The sequence below is a fragment of the Ranitomeya variabilis genome, chromosome 2, assembly GCF_051348905.1.
Source record: "Ranitomeya variabilis isolate aRanVar5 chromosome 2, aRanVar5.hap1, whole genome shotgun sequence".
Classification (NCBI taxonomy): domain Eukaryota; kingdom Metazoa; phylum Chordata; class Amphibia; order Anura; family Dendrobatidae; genus Ranitomeya; species Ranitomeya variabilis.
The window spans coordinates 64,944,244-64,959,272 of NC_135233.1; the positions used below are offsets into that span (position 1 = coordinate 64,944,244).

At 45.4% G+C, this 15,029-nt stretch overlaps 1 protein-coding gene across 3 annotated transcripts in view; it reads right to left on the reverse strand.

The window, feature by feature from the left end:
- The window catches only part of PELI1 (pellino E3 ubiquitin protein ligase 1), a 46,594-nt gene extending 31,770 nt beyond the window's left edge, over window positions 1–14,824 (reverse strand). The window contains exon 1 of one of the 3 annotated variants that reach the window (XM_077282511.1): window positions 14,487–14,824. The gene's annotated coding sequence lies outside the window, so the exon portion shown is untranslated. Of the gene's footprint in view, window positions 1–1,064; window positions 1,192–14,486 lie in introns of those variants that run through there. The other 2 variants (XM_077282508.1, XM_077282510.1) reach the window with 2 other exon arrangements.
- Between the last annotated feature and the right edge of the window lie 205 nt (window positions 14,825–15,029).

Genomic DNA, 15,029 nt, shown 5'->3' on the forward strand with positions numbered 1-15,029 from the left:
GTTTAAGCACAATCTGACATGCGCAATAGTCTGGGATTTCAGCTATAGATGTGAGAGCGGCTGGACGTCACCGGGAGGAATGTAAACCTCTAGAAGAGAAACAGCGCTCCGCTCAAGATTATCTCCACTGCCAGAATTTATACCTTGGAAAACCAGTGATAGGTGGTAAAATGCAGGAGGACCTCCACAATGAAGCCATCTGTCCCCCCCACCGCTCAGACCATGCAGCTGTTTGCTGAACCCGGTTACACGCTACCAAGAGGGACATTTCCACGTCGTACTTTGGAAACTTTGCCTGCAGATTTGCATGGCAGGTAGTAATAGCAGTGTACAACATGAAATACGTGCGCAAACTATCAGGCAAGTCATTGTGCAGGCTGGAAATAAAAAAACAAACACAAGACTGTATAAATCATTGCTTTGTCCTTGTCTCTTGGTAAAAGGCCATCGTTCCTGGGAAAGCTGGGTGACAACTAGTATGATCAGATCTCACCCAGGAGTTGTCACCCAACTTTCCTAAAGTAACGTCAAGTCAAGTATAGACACATACCGTATATATACACACATACCGTGTATATATACACATACATACACACAGTATATACACATACACACACATACCGTATACACACACTTGGCAGAGGTGAGCAAAGTATGAGACAATAGGTATAACTAATATTGACAGGTGTACCCCCATTTATACCCAGATCTGATCAATACTCATACTATACCCTTATGGTAAGTGTCCGATATGTCGCCCCATCCGTCGCGGACAACACTAGGGCCACACAATAAAAAGAAAACATATTTCCTAAGTCACAATCAGAACAGCCAGAGCCCAGAAGATATACGCACACCTTCCCCCCAATCCTCAGGTGGCTGATAAAGAAATAGATCGGATGTACAGAAAGTCAGAGGGAGACAGACTTCACTTTCAGATGATCAGATCTTTCAGGAAGGCAGTGAAGACCCCAATATTTCTACATCTGACATATCGTCAAGCCTATGTGCGACGCCAGGCCTCACAAAGCCTATAGAAATGGTAGGCGAACGCCTTCACTTACCTCTGTAAGCACTCGGAAAGGAAGTGAGCAGTACAATCCAGAGCGGAGTGTGGCAATCCTCCTGCAAGCCTGCTGGCACGCACAATACCCTGATTGCCTGCTTTCTTTTACTTATGTGTTTGGTGAGGGTGCTGACTCAGACGGGTGGGTAGGTGCTATGCAAAACAGGTAAACAGCATCCCGCAACCAATAGGACAGCCCGCAATCTGACTCATCGGAGCTGCCACACATTCATCTGTGGCTTCAAAAGGAAGAAAAGGAAGTGAAAGGATGGATGCACGACTTCGGCAGCAGCTCCTCGCACACACACACCTCCTACATAGCACAGACAGCCGGCGGAGAGCGCGAGGAACACAAGCCTGTCGCCGTCATGTGATACTCCTCGCCATCATCAGGTGCAAGAGTGTTCACGTGTCCTCAATGGGGGATTCATTTCAAGTCTAAATCAGATAACGACAAGTGGCTTGTATCCTAAACATGACAAGTAATGGAGAGAGGTTGAACTTGATGGACATAGGTCTTGTTCTATGACAACGGTCACCTGCTTGATTTCATGCACCATAGGAGTATGGACCATAGGCCACTATTCACTGAGTATTGCCATATGGTATGCTACCGCGTTGAGGCATACCCCCTGTATAGGAACACGTAATCTACCATGCTTTCCCAAAACAGTACAAAGATATGTACACAGTGCAGTATGACCTTTTTCTTTTTACCGTAAGAGCCTTTGGTCGACATTCATACAAAGCCTACAGAGTGGGATATGACAACTTTTCATCACAGGCCCACACTGAGATATCCCTCATTATACCTCTGACGTAGGCTAAAAAGCAAGATATCATCATTGTATAAAAATGCCTTGGAGCCCTGTCCATATAATAAAATAAGGGATCAATTTTAAGATCGTTCTTCAGGAGCAAAAAGGCTCCCCAGCCACCCTACTCGACACACTCACTGACAGTGGCATGGTTTGCTCTTCCATGCTCCATACAGAGGCACCAAAGATGGGCAGATCAATGCTTATGACCAGCTTCACAGCATAGTCTTGCTATAGAGCTTGAATATTTAGTTTCACAGAGGAGCATTGCATGGCCTGCAAGTCTCCTTATGTTGGCATGTCACTCTCCACAAGAAATGTTACCCCTCCAAACCCACCCAGAAGCCTCTCATACAGCCAAATCAGGTCCCATGCTTTGCACTGAGGGGTAACACCCTGAAACAACGTGTCTGCAAACTGAGATCCTGATTTGGTTTTTATTCCAAGTCATGCGGCAAAGTTTGTAAAAGGGTCAATATTGACTTTTAGGATTGTTGCTTCTAAAGGTACCGTCACACTATGCGACGCTGCAGCGATACAGACAACGATGCCGATCGCTGCAGCGTCGCTGATTGGTCGCTGGAGAGCTGTCACACAGACCGCTCTCCAGCGACCAACGATGCCGAGGTCCCTGGGTAACCAGGGTAAAAATCGGGTTGCTAAGCGCAGGGTCGCGCTTAATAACCCGATGTTTACACTGGTTACCAGTGTAAAATGTAAAAAAACAAACACTACATACTCACCTTCGCGTCCCCTTCCTGCACTGACTGAGTGCCGGCCCTAACAGCAGAGCGGTGTGCTGTGCTTTCACTTTACGGCCAGCGCTCAGTCAGTGCAGGAAGCGGACGGCGGGGGACGCGAAGGTGAGTATGTACTGTTTGTTTTTTTACATTTTACACTGGTAACCAGGGTAAACATCGGGTTACTAAGCGTGGCCCTGCGCTTAGTAACCCGATATTTACCCTGGTTACCATTGTAAAACATCGCTGGTATCGTTGCTTTTGCTGTCAAACAACGATACACGGCGATCTGACGACCAAATAAAGTTCTGAACTTTAATCAACGACCAGCGATATCACAGCAGGATCCTGATCGCTGCTGCGTGTCAAACACAACGATATCGCTATCCAGGACGCTGCAACGTCACGGATTGCTAGCGATATTGTTTAGTGTGACGGTACCTTAATATGTAACACTAGACCTCAGTCCTCTTCCTCTCTGAAGAGGCAATTTGCATATTTGACTTTTTAGTGGTGCATGCATGGCCTATAAGTCTCCTTATCCTGGCATGTCACTCTCCACAAGGAGAAATGTTACACCCCTTAGACCCATGCTATAGAGCTTGAAGGGCAAAGTGCTGTACTCCTGGTCTAAAACTAGTAAACAGAATTATCACACCATCCATTCTTGAGAACAGAGAAGATTTTAAATAAAAGTTGATTTGCAAAGTTACTTACGGTATTTATACAAGCACTTTACAATGTTACCCATGTGCGATGATGAGAAAATCCCTTTAATTGGTTGTTCCCATCTTAAACATTTACGGCATAGCCAAAGGAAACACTTTAAGTGTCTGATAAGTGAGGGTCCCTCATCACTCTAAAATATATCTGGTGCCTATGAACGAAGGAGAGGCCACTCGTGCTCCTCTGATTTTGGAAATCCAACAGAAGTGGGCAAAGAGCCGCACATGAGATGGTGATTGGCGGACCCCACTCTAGTGTATATTTTTTCATTAATGTAAAAAGATTTTAAATGGATTGTTATTGGATGTTGCATGAATTTAAGTCTCTGCTTAAAAATGTCTGCATCCCCCCCAAGGGTTTTTATTGCCAAAGTAAGGAAACCCCATGTACAGTACTGTTTTCCATGGATTAAGCCGCTGTGACCCTAGAACAAATCTGTACATGGATTTGGAGAGCAGCCGTGTACACAAGCCAAGACAAATCATGCTAAGAATGCCTACCTAATCCTCAGATGTGAACAATCGATCTGAGAAGGGGGCCGCTTTCTGGTTCTGTGACCTAGTTACTGAGCCACACTGATCTGTACGGGACAAGAAACCCGAGCGCAGATACATTTATTTTGGAAGACACTGAGCCATTAGGAAGAGGGTGATCGTCTTGTGTTAAACTAAAGGAAGTCAAGAAAGAACTCCACAGACAGGAACTGCAAATCCTTGAGAAAGAAAACAGTCTGCAATGATCGGTTTGTTTAAAGGGAAACTCCTATAAAAACACTTTTCCATTGGACTTCTCCCTTTGTAATTCTTGCTTAATATGCTGACCTAGTATTTTGGCTCATAGGAGCGCTCAAAGAAAACACAAGGCTTAAAACTATAAGGGGAGCTACCCAGGCCTCTACGGGTATATGTGCCTACATGGCTGCTTGTCAATCAATTGAAGGAAGGAGGAGCGGAGGGTGCACTACCCTTACATGTGATATTTATAGGGCATGTCCCACCACTCAGGACAGTCTGTAAATGCATAGCAATCAGCACCAGAAGAAGCGAGGGGGAGCGCGTCTTAAAAATACACTGTAGCAGAATTGCAGCATTAAAGCGTCTCTTAAAGGACCTGGTGGGGTCACATGAATTGTGCTGCAGTCACAATAATGATTGTTCCGCTTTATAAGGGGCACACGGCGGTGACAATATTACCACGACTAGTCAGCCTGTCATCTGTCATCATTTTACAAACCAGCATTTTTTTTGCCTTACATCTTCACAACAACAAATGGCCAATGTCTTCCAGATCTTACACCTGAGGGAACTGTATGAGAAGTTGCTAAATTAAGCTGGGAACGCATTCTTCAGATTTTCCCTGGAGGTTAAAAAAAAAAAAAAAAAGCAGCAAAAATCCAGAAGCGGATCCAGAGGTTTCATATTACTGTCAGACAGGTTATGAGCCAAGTAAAGAGGTCAAACACCACAAGTGAACTAATCATTAGATTCTGGAGGTTTGTGCAATGGATCTGCCCAGCAGCCACCAATGACTATCTGTAACGTCCTCTGTGCACACAATCGTGGCCCTGGTCACATCACACAAGCTATATAGGCATGTGCACCGGGAAAAGCTTGTACGCCATCAGTATACCCACACGGCTTCATTCACAAGAATTGAGAGCACACAGAGCCTCAGTCAGACCAACATGTGCCACACACCACAAAAGCAAAGAAAACAGAAGGATATGGAAATCAAAATCGTGTTTTCATATGCCATCAGGGGGAGAGACACCCCGTATTAGATCCGTTATATCGAAATCAGCAATCATCTAATTTATATGGGCATAAGAGGCTACAACATTGGGCAAAGTATTGTGGACAGAACATCATCTTTATATCTGGTGGACTTTAAAGGGGTATTCACATCGCCAAGATTCTACCTTAAGATATAGTAGGTGTTAAAAAAAAAAAAAAAAAAAAGGAGCAAATACCACCAATTAGAAATTCAGTATAGTTCTCCTGACCCACTATGTCACTTAGCCCATGAGCAGGGCATTAGAGTAGCTTAGATATTCATGTTACGACCACTCATAGTGACAGTTGCTTCGTGGTTAGTGGTCATAACAATGGATTCCTAAGCTACTTCAATGCCCTGGACATGAGGTAAGTGACATAGCGAATCAGAAGAACTATACTACATTTCTAATTGGAGGTATTTGCTAATATTATTATTACACCTCCTACATATGGGGATCTTGGGAGATGGGAATACCCCTTTAATGAATCTGTAACGCAATATTAAACACAAGTGAGGAGTGACAATCTGAAGTAAATGGAGCGTAAATGGAGTGTAAAATATAAAACCTCTCAAATGTATATACGGTAGTTAGGAAAATTAAGAAAAACAGACTTGAGTTGGGCTCTCTGTTGTCTCACTATTTGATACCCAAAGGCGACACTCTCAAACTCACGCTGTAAGTCTATAGGGCCTTGTTCTGGCTCTCAGACTTATATTGAAAAGTTACTTAGGTAACAAACAGCTGAAGACCGTCAGGAGCGGTATTGGAAACAGAAGATGACGGTGGCTGTAGAGTATAACACGAGGGGCAGGAAACTTACATCAGTGACACCACTCCAGCGCTGCAACAAGAAAACAAAAAACACAACACTGGAGTGGTGCTTTCAGGCTCTGCACTAAAACTGGTGGCTGATCTATAAACTGCATTCAGGCACAGGAGCCTAAAATCTTTTCCTCATGAACAGGAAACACCTTTTCTCCAAGGAGGCAAAAAAAAGCGACTGCCAGACAGGAAGGAAACAGGTCACAGTTAACATATACGACCCAATACAAAAAGTGCGATCATGTACGTCAGTCATAAGTCAGGTCATTCTACGTTGTTTCCTTACATGATGTATCCGCTTTGAAAATGACTGTGCATGGATCACAATCACACCAACAGAACCAGACACTCATTCAGATCTGATCCATACCCTATCGTGGTACTGCCTTCAAGCAACCCAACTCGTATACCCTAAATACAAGTGTCAAACTCATAGTTAAGGCTACTTTCATGTTGCGTAGTTGCCGACTAGCAGTGGCTCCATTGGAGCTCACATCTGAAGCCTCTGGAAACTGTATTCGGACATATGCTCTGCTGGATATAATTTTCAGACTCATCCCCTATCTGAGGCGGGTAACCAAAAAGTGGTCGACGGCGTTATAGTGTTCACCTGAAATAAGCAGATACTGCTGAGAATGATGTCCGACAGAGCACAGCGTGACTCCATCTGCATCATTAGTCAGTGGCCCCATCAATGCAAAGGTCCAAATCCAGTTTTCCACGGCTTCAGATGTAAGCCCCAAAAGAGCCACTGACAAATGGAAACCAGGCCTAAGGCTTCCAACTCCTCAGCCTAACACATTAGCAAAAATAGTATAGTAATAATAAAATCTATACATCTACTATATAATTGTCTAAGGGTCACTTCCGTCTGTCTGTCACGGATATTCATTGGTCGCGGCCTCTGTCTGTCATGGAAATCCAAGTCGCTGACTGGTCGTGGCCGTTATGCCGTGACCAATCAGCGATGAGCACAGTCCGGCGGCAAAATGGCCGCTCCTTACTCCCCGCAGTCAGTGCCCGCTCCATAATCACCTCCAGTCAGCGCTCACACAGGGTTAATGGCAGCGTTAACGGACCGCGTTATGCCGCGGTGTAACGCACTCCATTAACACTGCTATTAACCCTGTGTGACCAACTTTTTACTATTGATGCTGCATATGCAGCATCAATAGTAAAAAGATCTAATGTTAAAAATAATAATAAAAAAAAATAAAAAATAGTTATATACTCACCGTCCTTCGGCACCTCAGATCCAACCGGCCTTTCATGCTCCTCGCGACGTTCCGGTGACCGCTTCATGCATTGCGATCTCGCGAGATGATAATGTGCGGTCTCACGAAACCGCTACGTCATTATCTCGCGAGACCGCAATGCACTCTTGGGACCGGAGTGCACGAGGAGCATCGGTAAACGCTGCGGATGGATCCGGGGCCAACGGAAGATGAGTAACGTATATAACTATTTGTGATTTTAATTCTTTTTTTAACAGGGATATGATGCCCACATTGCTATATACTACGTGGGCTGTGCTATATACTACGTGGGCTGTGCTATATACTACGTGGGCTGTGCTATATACTACGTGGGCTGTGCTATATACACTACGTGGCCGGCCGCGAACAATCAGCAACAGGCGCAGTCTGGCCGCGAATTGGCGCGGGATTTGAACCACGCTTCGCTAATTGGTCGCGGTTGGCCGAATCCTGTGTATTCAATGTATTATTCTAAAATCTTCATAAATAAACTACATACATATTCTAGAATACCCGATGCGTTAGAATCGGGCTACCATCTAGTACACATATATACACGCACACCAGCAGCTGGATTGTAAGCATTCCAAGGTTGTCCTGTGAAGCGAGGCTGTAATCTCAGAAGCCAAGCCAAGCACTGTTCATTACAGACCGAGGGCTGGGACAGCAAACAACAGCTCATAAATTAAAAGTTCACTGTAACCTGTGGAATGGAAAGCTATGGGTCTGCTGGTAAATTTGACTCCATTATGTAGAAATAAAAAAGGAGGGTGGGGGATAGTCATGTACAGAACTTATACACGAAAAAAAAAAGGGAGCAGCAACCACAAAGGAAGGCATAAGGGTTATTCCCATTTCAGTGAGGGGTGGCATGTTGCTAGGATACACCATTGATAAATGACTTCTGGGGGGGGTCCGACCTCCTATGGAAAAAAAAAAGGGAATCTGTGCCAATTTCGCACCATGTCCCCTTAACAGCAGTTCCTGCAGTGGAGCTCCCAGCCCCAAGTGTGTGAATGCCTCTGGGGGAAAAAGGGAAAAAAAATCAGAAAAGGGCACTGCACATAAAGGACGCAAGAGTGACCTATTTATTCTCAGGATCAAATCATGGTTCCAAAGATCAAATATAGTGGTACTGGTACATCCAATATTGTGTGCTTCTGGATAGTGCAGGCTCAGGAGCCGAACCTTCTTCATACCCGGCAGATGATGGCTGTGTTACAGTGCCAGCATCCGCCACTATCCGCTGCCATGCTCTGGTTGCTGATATTATCCACTTACTATTAATCTCGGAAATCAGCAATTAAGGAAGGCGGTATTGGGGTGTTCTTGTTGCCTCCCATTATGTGATTGCAGGTGCTGTTGGGTTCTTACTGCGGCTGGGGGTACGGTGGAAATCCTGTGAAGTCCAGCCATGGGTTGGGCTTCATTGGGAGACCGTAATCATAGCTATATTCGGCAATATTGTGGTATCGCAGTATACAAAACAATCGTCAAACAATTGCAGGTTTATCACCTCTCTTCCCCCTCCCCTCTAAAAATAAAAAGAAGAAATAAAAAGAAGAAATCGCATCTTGAACTTGTCTGGAGGTGCAGTGGGGCGTGACTATGCCCTTCCTGCCTCAGGCAGCATAAATTGGGTGGAAAAGCTTCTAAGACACACGTCCACCTGACCGGCAGCTGACTATGGTCAACTTCATTTAAGATTGCAACTGGATTATATAGTCTCCAAAGAAATGCAGGAGCAGCTATGTTACCAGTCAACGAGCAGGACTGATATCGCCTGAGCACAGAGCAAATAATGTCACAGGAAACTTCTGACATAAAAAGGACTTGTTGGGTCAATAAGAGCTTGAGATGAAAGGCAGGCATCCTGCTGATGTTCTTCCATAGTGAGGCCATTACTACTTTCATTTACCAAATTTAGCATAGACATAGATTGCTTGTGAAGACAAGTTGACTGGCTAAAACTACCACTAATGTACTAAAAACAATTCGCAGAGAAAGTCTCTGAAGACGGTCCAGCCATCTGCCAGTGAAAACCATCAGGGACATCTCGTCATGCAAGTCATGGAAAATGCTCCCTGGATTTAGCCATGAACTTGGGCTGTGCCTTGCAGGTGATCAGAAGGAGCAAAGTATTTTCACATACGGTTCTGCCACAATCTACAAGAAGATTTTTCTCAATGTGCTTAAAATGGTGCAGAGGTGAGTTGGGTAATTTAAAGGTTTATTTGCGGCAGATTCACAAGTTTTCACAATATAAAAATTTCACACTGGATTTTTATGCTGTATTTTTGCAGTGCAAAGGTCCTGTGTGAACGTATTAAATTGAAAATCTGCGACATGAGAACATAGCCTTAGAATTAGGCATGCATCATGTTCCCCTATGACAGCTCTTTATATCACTATAGAATATGCCAATAGTTATCGGCAGCACATGGTACAGGACACATGCTGCTGATCAAACAATGTTCTCTGAGCTTAAAGTGTTCATCAGCCTGTTAAAAACTGATAATTGACCGTAGATTGGGTTAAATGTAGCTGAACGTCCGTCCTGTAAGGACCGCGATGGGCACATGTAAACGTGCCCTTAATGGCATTTACATGGTTCTGCTTAAATTTGAGCAGGTCATATGCTCACCTCATATTCAGCTATCAGATTACAGACACAACCCAATCTTATATGGCAATGTTCGCCAAGCAATAATTACCTTCATATATACAATCAGCTGCTTTTTATGTGGCTACGACGACGGCACTGTGGTCTGATAATGTACGCCATTTATAACAGCGGCACATGTAGAAGATCACAGATAACGTAACCCAAACAATCACAATCAGTCTTCCTTAAGGCGGCATGCTCGTTGGATGGGCCAAGGACAGGGCAAGTTGGGTTCCACGACAATAAGGTGTCCCCGTGCTGGCAATCAGAGGTGATCTGTGGACAATCGTGGCAGTAAAGTTATAGCTATGCAGCGCCAGCACAGGGGAGAGTGAGGGGGTCCGCCGGTGACACTCAATTTTGCATCCGAAGGTGATCGGCACTAATGATGCTATATCATGGCAAGCATCTCCAGACGCAACGTCATACAAGTATGGAAGTGAGCAGCGATGAAGAACCCCTTTATGCATCACAGGTAGACGACCACTTCTACTGTAATAAGCATATATCCCATGCAATTATCAGGCTCTACTCACATTGCATTCACGGTATCTATTTGCTGCATATGTTGGAAAGCGCTCCCATGTATAACTTTGTTTGCCATTTACTTACAAGAAAATGCTCAGCCTTTTTTCTTTAAATAAGGGGAGGGAAGGGGACAACCCAAGTTGTCAACTTTTATGTTATGGCATCTATAAAGACCATAGAGGACCCCATACCCGCTCATCCACCCTTATCTGTATAGTGATCTTACACATAATCAAGGTTAACTACTACTATTAGCCAAACATTGAGTCTTTAAAGAGGTTTGTCTATTACTTTTTCCTTGATGACCCATCTTCAATGAAAAAGTAGTGGACAATCAATTTAATGCCACCTAGAACATGCACGGTAAAATGGTTTTCCACCTTTAGAGCTCGTGCAGACGACCATATTTTCGGTGCGAGTGAGATCTGACAAAGCATCAGATCGCACTTGTACCAATGCTATTCTATGCGACTGTGCACACGTCAGATTTTTTTCGGTAGACTGAGAATGTCCGAGGAAAGAGAAAAAAAAACAATTGTATGCATGGTTTGAACGCGTAAATCAGATCACACTTGGTCATGCAAGTCAATGGATCCATTAAAAAAAAAACAAAAAAAAACATCATACCGCACTTGGGTGACATCAAAGTGTAGTCTGATTTGTAAGGCTGCTTTCGCACATCAGGTTTTTTGTTTCAGGCACAATCCGGCAATTTTTGAAAAAAACGGATCCGTTTTTTTTTTTTTTACACGCCGTATCCGTTTTTTCCCATAGAGTTGTATTAGCGCCGGATTGTGCCTGAAGGACATGCGTTTCATCCGTTTTGTGCTGGACCCGTCCCTTCAAGTTTTTTTGCCGGACACAAAAAACGTCCCTAAGGACTGACAGAATGCAGAGGATGGGAGATCCCCCCCCCTTCATATTCTCCACATCCAAGAAAATCAGATCACACTGTGATTAGCACAATCAGACCAATTTTCGCGATGTGACCCTATCCTTAAAGGGAACCTGTCACCCCCGGCACCAGGGGCTTATCTACAGCGTCGCGGTCCGGGGCCTCCCATCTTCTTACGATGACGTCCTCTTCTTGTAGTCACGCTACGGCTCCGGCGCAGGCATACTTTGTCTGCCCTGTTGAGGGCAGAGCAAAGTACTGCAGTGCGCAGGAAAGGTCAGAGAGGCCCAGCGCCTGCGCATTGCAGTACTTTGCTCTGCCCTCAACAGGGCAGACAAAGTACGCCTGCGCCGGAGCCGCAGTTTGACTACAGAGGAGGACGCCATCGTAAGAAGATGGGAGGCCCCGGACCGCAACGCCCATCATACCGGGACCGCCCCAGGGGGAGTATAATTTAACCTTTTTCTCATCTTTCAGGATACATCGGGAGCTTATCTACAGCATTCCAGAATGCTGTAGATAAGCCCCTGATGCTGGTGGGCTTAGCTCACCTTCGATTTTGGGGGTGACGGGTTCCCTTTAAGGATAGGGTCACACCACGAAAATTGGTCTGATTGTGCTAATCACAGTGTGATTAGGGGGTGACAGGTTTCCTTTAAGCTTGCCAATCACTGGACTCAGTGTGACATTGTGCTATTTACATTAAACCCAATGATTGGCTGCAGTGGTCCTGATGACACTGGTGTAGCTATGTCACCAACAACTGGGAAAAATGGCAGAGGTAGTTGGTAAGAATGAATGATCTTATATTTACCCAAAGCAAGCTGAAGGAGTCAACGTCCACATTGTAAATACAATGCAACACCTGTAGACACCTATATAGCCCCAGAGCATCTTGATGCGTCTCAGATTTCATACAGAGGTATACAGAACCTTTGTTGATGAATTCTGATCCACTGGACATCACATGGCTACTCTGTAGCACATGATGTATCATACACCAAAATATGAAAAAAGCAAAATGAGTCATTGGACCCTGGTGTAATGGCGACGTCAGTAGTCTGTGGTCGCCTGACCAGAATCCTCGGTATCACTATTGGGCTTTGCATGGCCTTCTGTGCGTCACACCGCAGAAATGATGCTGCAATAGGCCTACTAATTAGAAGATGCACCAACAATGCCAGCAGGTAGGAGGAGGTTCGCAAGGCTCTGGTCCAGTGGTGGTGAACTACCAGCATGGCCACTATGCCAGGGCACGGCAAATTATTTTGCTCAACTCTACCCCTTAAACTAAAACCGGCAGAACCAACTGATATTGGTGGGATGGATTGACAATCTAATATGTATGGGGGGAGGGGGTTCTCCCATATCTCCTCTGACAGATCTTGCTGGGGAAGAAGGTTTCAGGCTGGGTTACCGAAGGCCGATCCTTTTGTTCTCCAGCAGATAAACCGGAGGCTTCGCTTTGTATAGGAATAGTCAGGGGAGAGAACTGTCAGCCATCTAATGTGTACGGGGAGCTTATATGCTAAGAACTTGGGAAAATTAATTAAAAAAAAAAAAAAGTGTGTATAATAAAATAAGCCCATAGTATCCAAAAAGATAAGTGTGATATTTATGTGTTTCTCCCAGTCAGATTATAGTATTTTGCTCATATTTCCTTATTGCCAATGTCAAGATAAGAAACAAACAAGAGGAGCAGGAAATGGAACCAAAATACATCTACAGACCAAAGAGAATAAAACTAAATTGTCATTAAAAATAAAAGCCCCCCCAACACCCCAGGAATGATAGGAAGGGGGATGCATCCAGGAACAATCTCCAAAAACTGAATCCCAAGACGGCAGCTTTCCTGACAAAGACTTGTGGTCCTGCCAAGGAAGACAGATGTAAGCCCCTAACTAAGGGGGCAGCGTGGGACACTCCGAATTAATCAACAAAGCAGAATTTAACCCCCTCCTCCCCGACACATTACACATAGCTTTCCTCCCAGCTTCCTGTAACACAAGGTAAACCAAAGACCAAATCATCAGCCTGAGCCAGCTTGGAAACACTGCTGAGGGCAGACATCATCATGCACACGATAACCCTTCGTGTGCCGAGACGCTGCCTGGGCTTACGGGCTGTGACTGGTTTATCCTAACTCGGATCACTCTGCATGTAAAGGACAAGAATGAGTCAGGGACGAGCTATGGGGATGATCACTGACCGGCCGACCATTGTCAGACTGATCGGTGCTACAGAGGAATCACACACATCCACAATCAGCGGAATAAGCAATGTTTGCGGATTCCCGGCGCCCTCCCCCTCCAACCAATGCAATAATAGTAAAACTCGTGCTTATATCAACTCAAGATCCCAAAAATGATGCATGACACCACCCACCCTGCCCCATTATGGGGGATCTCAGCGGTAACGGTCACGCTCTTACAGGTCACCAGTAGTGCGGCATGGAGACGATCACTGCATTTTGAGCATTTATTACACTGACCTCTTAAGAGCGCTTTTTAACAAAAAGTAAAAAATAGTAATTTACGGCTGGGGCTAAACGGTGACTGTCGGCGGCACAGATCACACGGCGGAAGATCGCAGCATAGTGCAAGTGACTGACGCCAAATCGTGAAAAATAAAAAATACAACCGCTCACGACTTTTTGTGACTTGCACATCGTGGTACTTTGCAGGAGACGATGCGACTGTTCACATCCGTTAGGACGCGGCGTGGCAGTGATTTGTGGCCTATGGTCAAACAACCACAAAAAAAAAAAAAAAAAAAATCACGTGGCTTATACTGAGGTGACACCGTGACATACGGCTGGGGTCGCGGTCACATCAGTATAAAGACATTAGAAAACATGACACGTGAATACGAGACGTCATGGCGGCCATCTGTACCCCAGAGCGCCATATCTGCTTCGATAACGCGACCACAGACGGGGCTGTAAGAGAATGTTAAATCTGCAGCTAAAATCCATCAGTCACGTTGGATTTTAGTCACACCACTGAAACGTAAAACATGGCACCATAAATGTGCAGAAAGGCAGAGAATATCGGGGGCAGGAGTGATAAATGGCCGCATTAGTGGGGGGACTGGGGTACAGACTGGGTGCCGTAAAGTGCGCCCTCCTCAGCAGCAGAACAAAGCCCTCAGTAACAATGGAGGCGGCAGCTGATGTGGCGGCTCCACGACTTACCGCGACAGAGTGCGGCGCTCCTCTCAGCGGACGGGAGCAGCAGTCACAGGCCCGGCGCTGTCACGATGACGGTGGTCTCTGGAGCAGCTCCCCCGGAATACGGTCAGCAATGGCAGATATTCGGGGCTCCGCCCTCCAGGGTTCCCAAGGCTGCAGCGGGGCCTCCCGGCAGAGCTCCGCGCCCACCACTCCCGGCTGCAAACAGGAACTGCTACACAGCGGCAGCGACAACGACGGAGACACTGCTGGAGGCGAAGCGAATGATCGCTAGGCGGTGACGTCAGCACGCAGGGCCATAAACACAGAGGAGAGAACCGTTACGTGAAACGTCATGACGCACGGCAGGATTAGGGCATCATGGGAGATGTAGTTTCAGGAGCAAAACATTTAAAGGGACAGTGAATCATTTTCATATTTATTTTTCTGCAAATTCAAGCTGGTGAGACGAATCTTAAACTCTTCTTCCTGGTTATAGTTGTATTCTGAGCTTTAACGACGTACAGTTTTCTGATTGTTTTTATTTTTTTTAGACATTCATCGCAT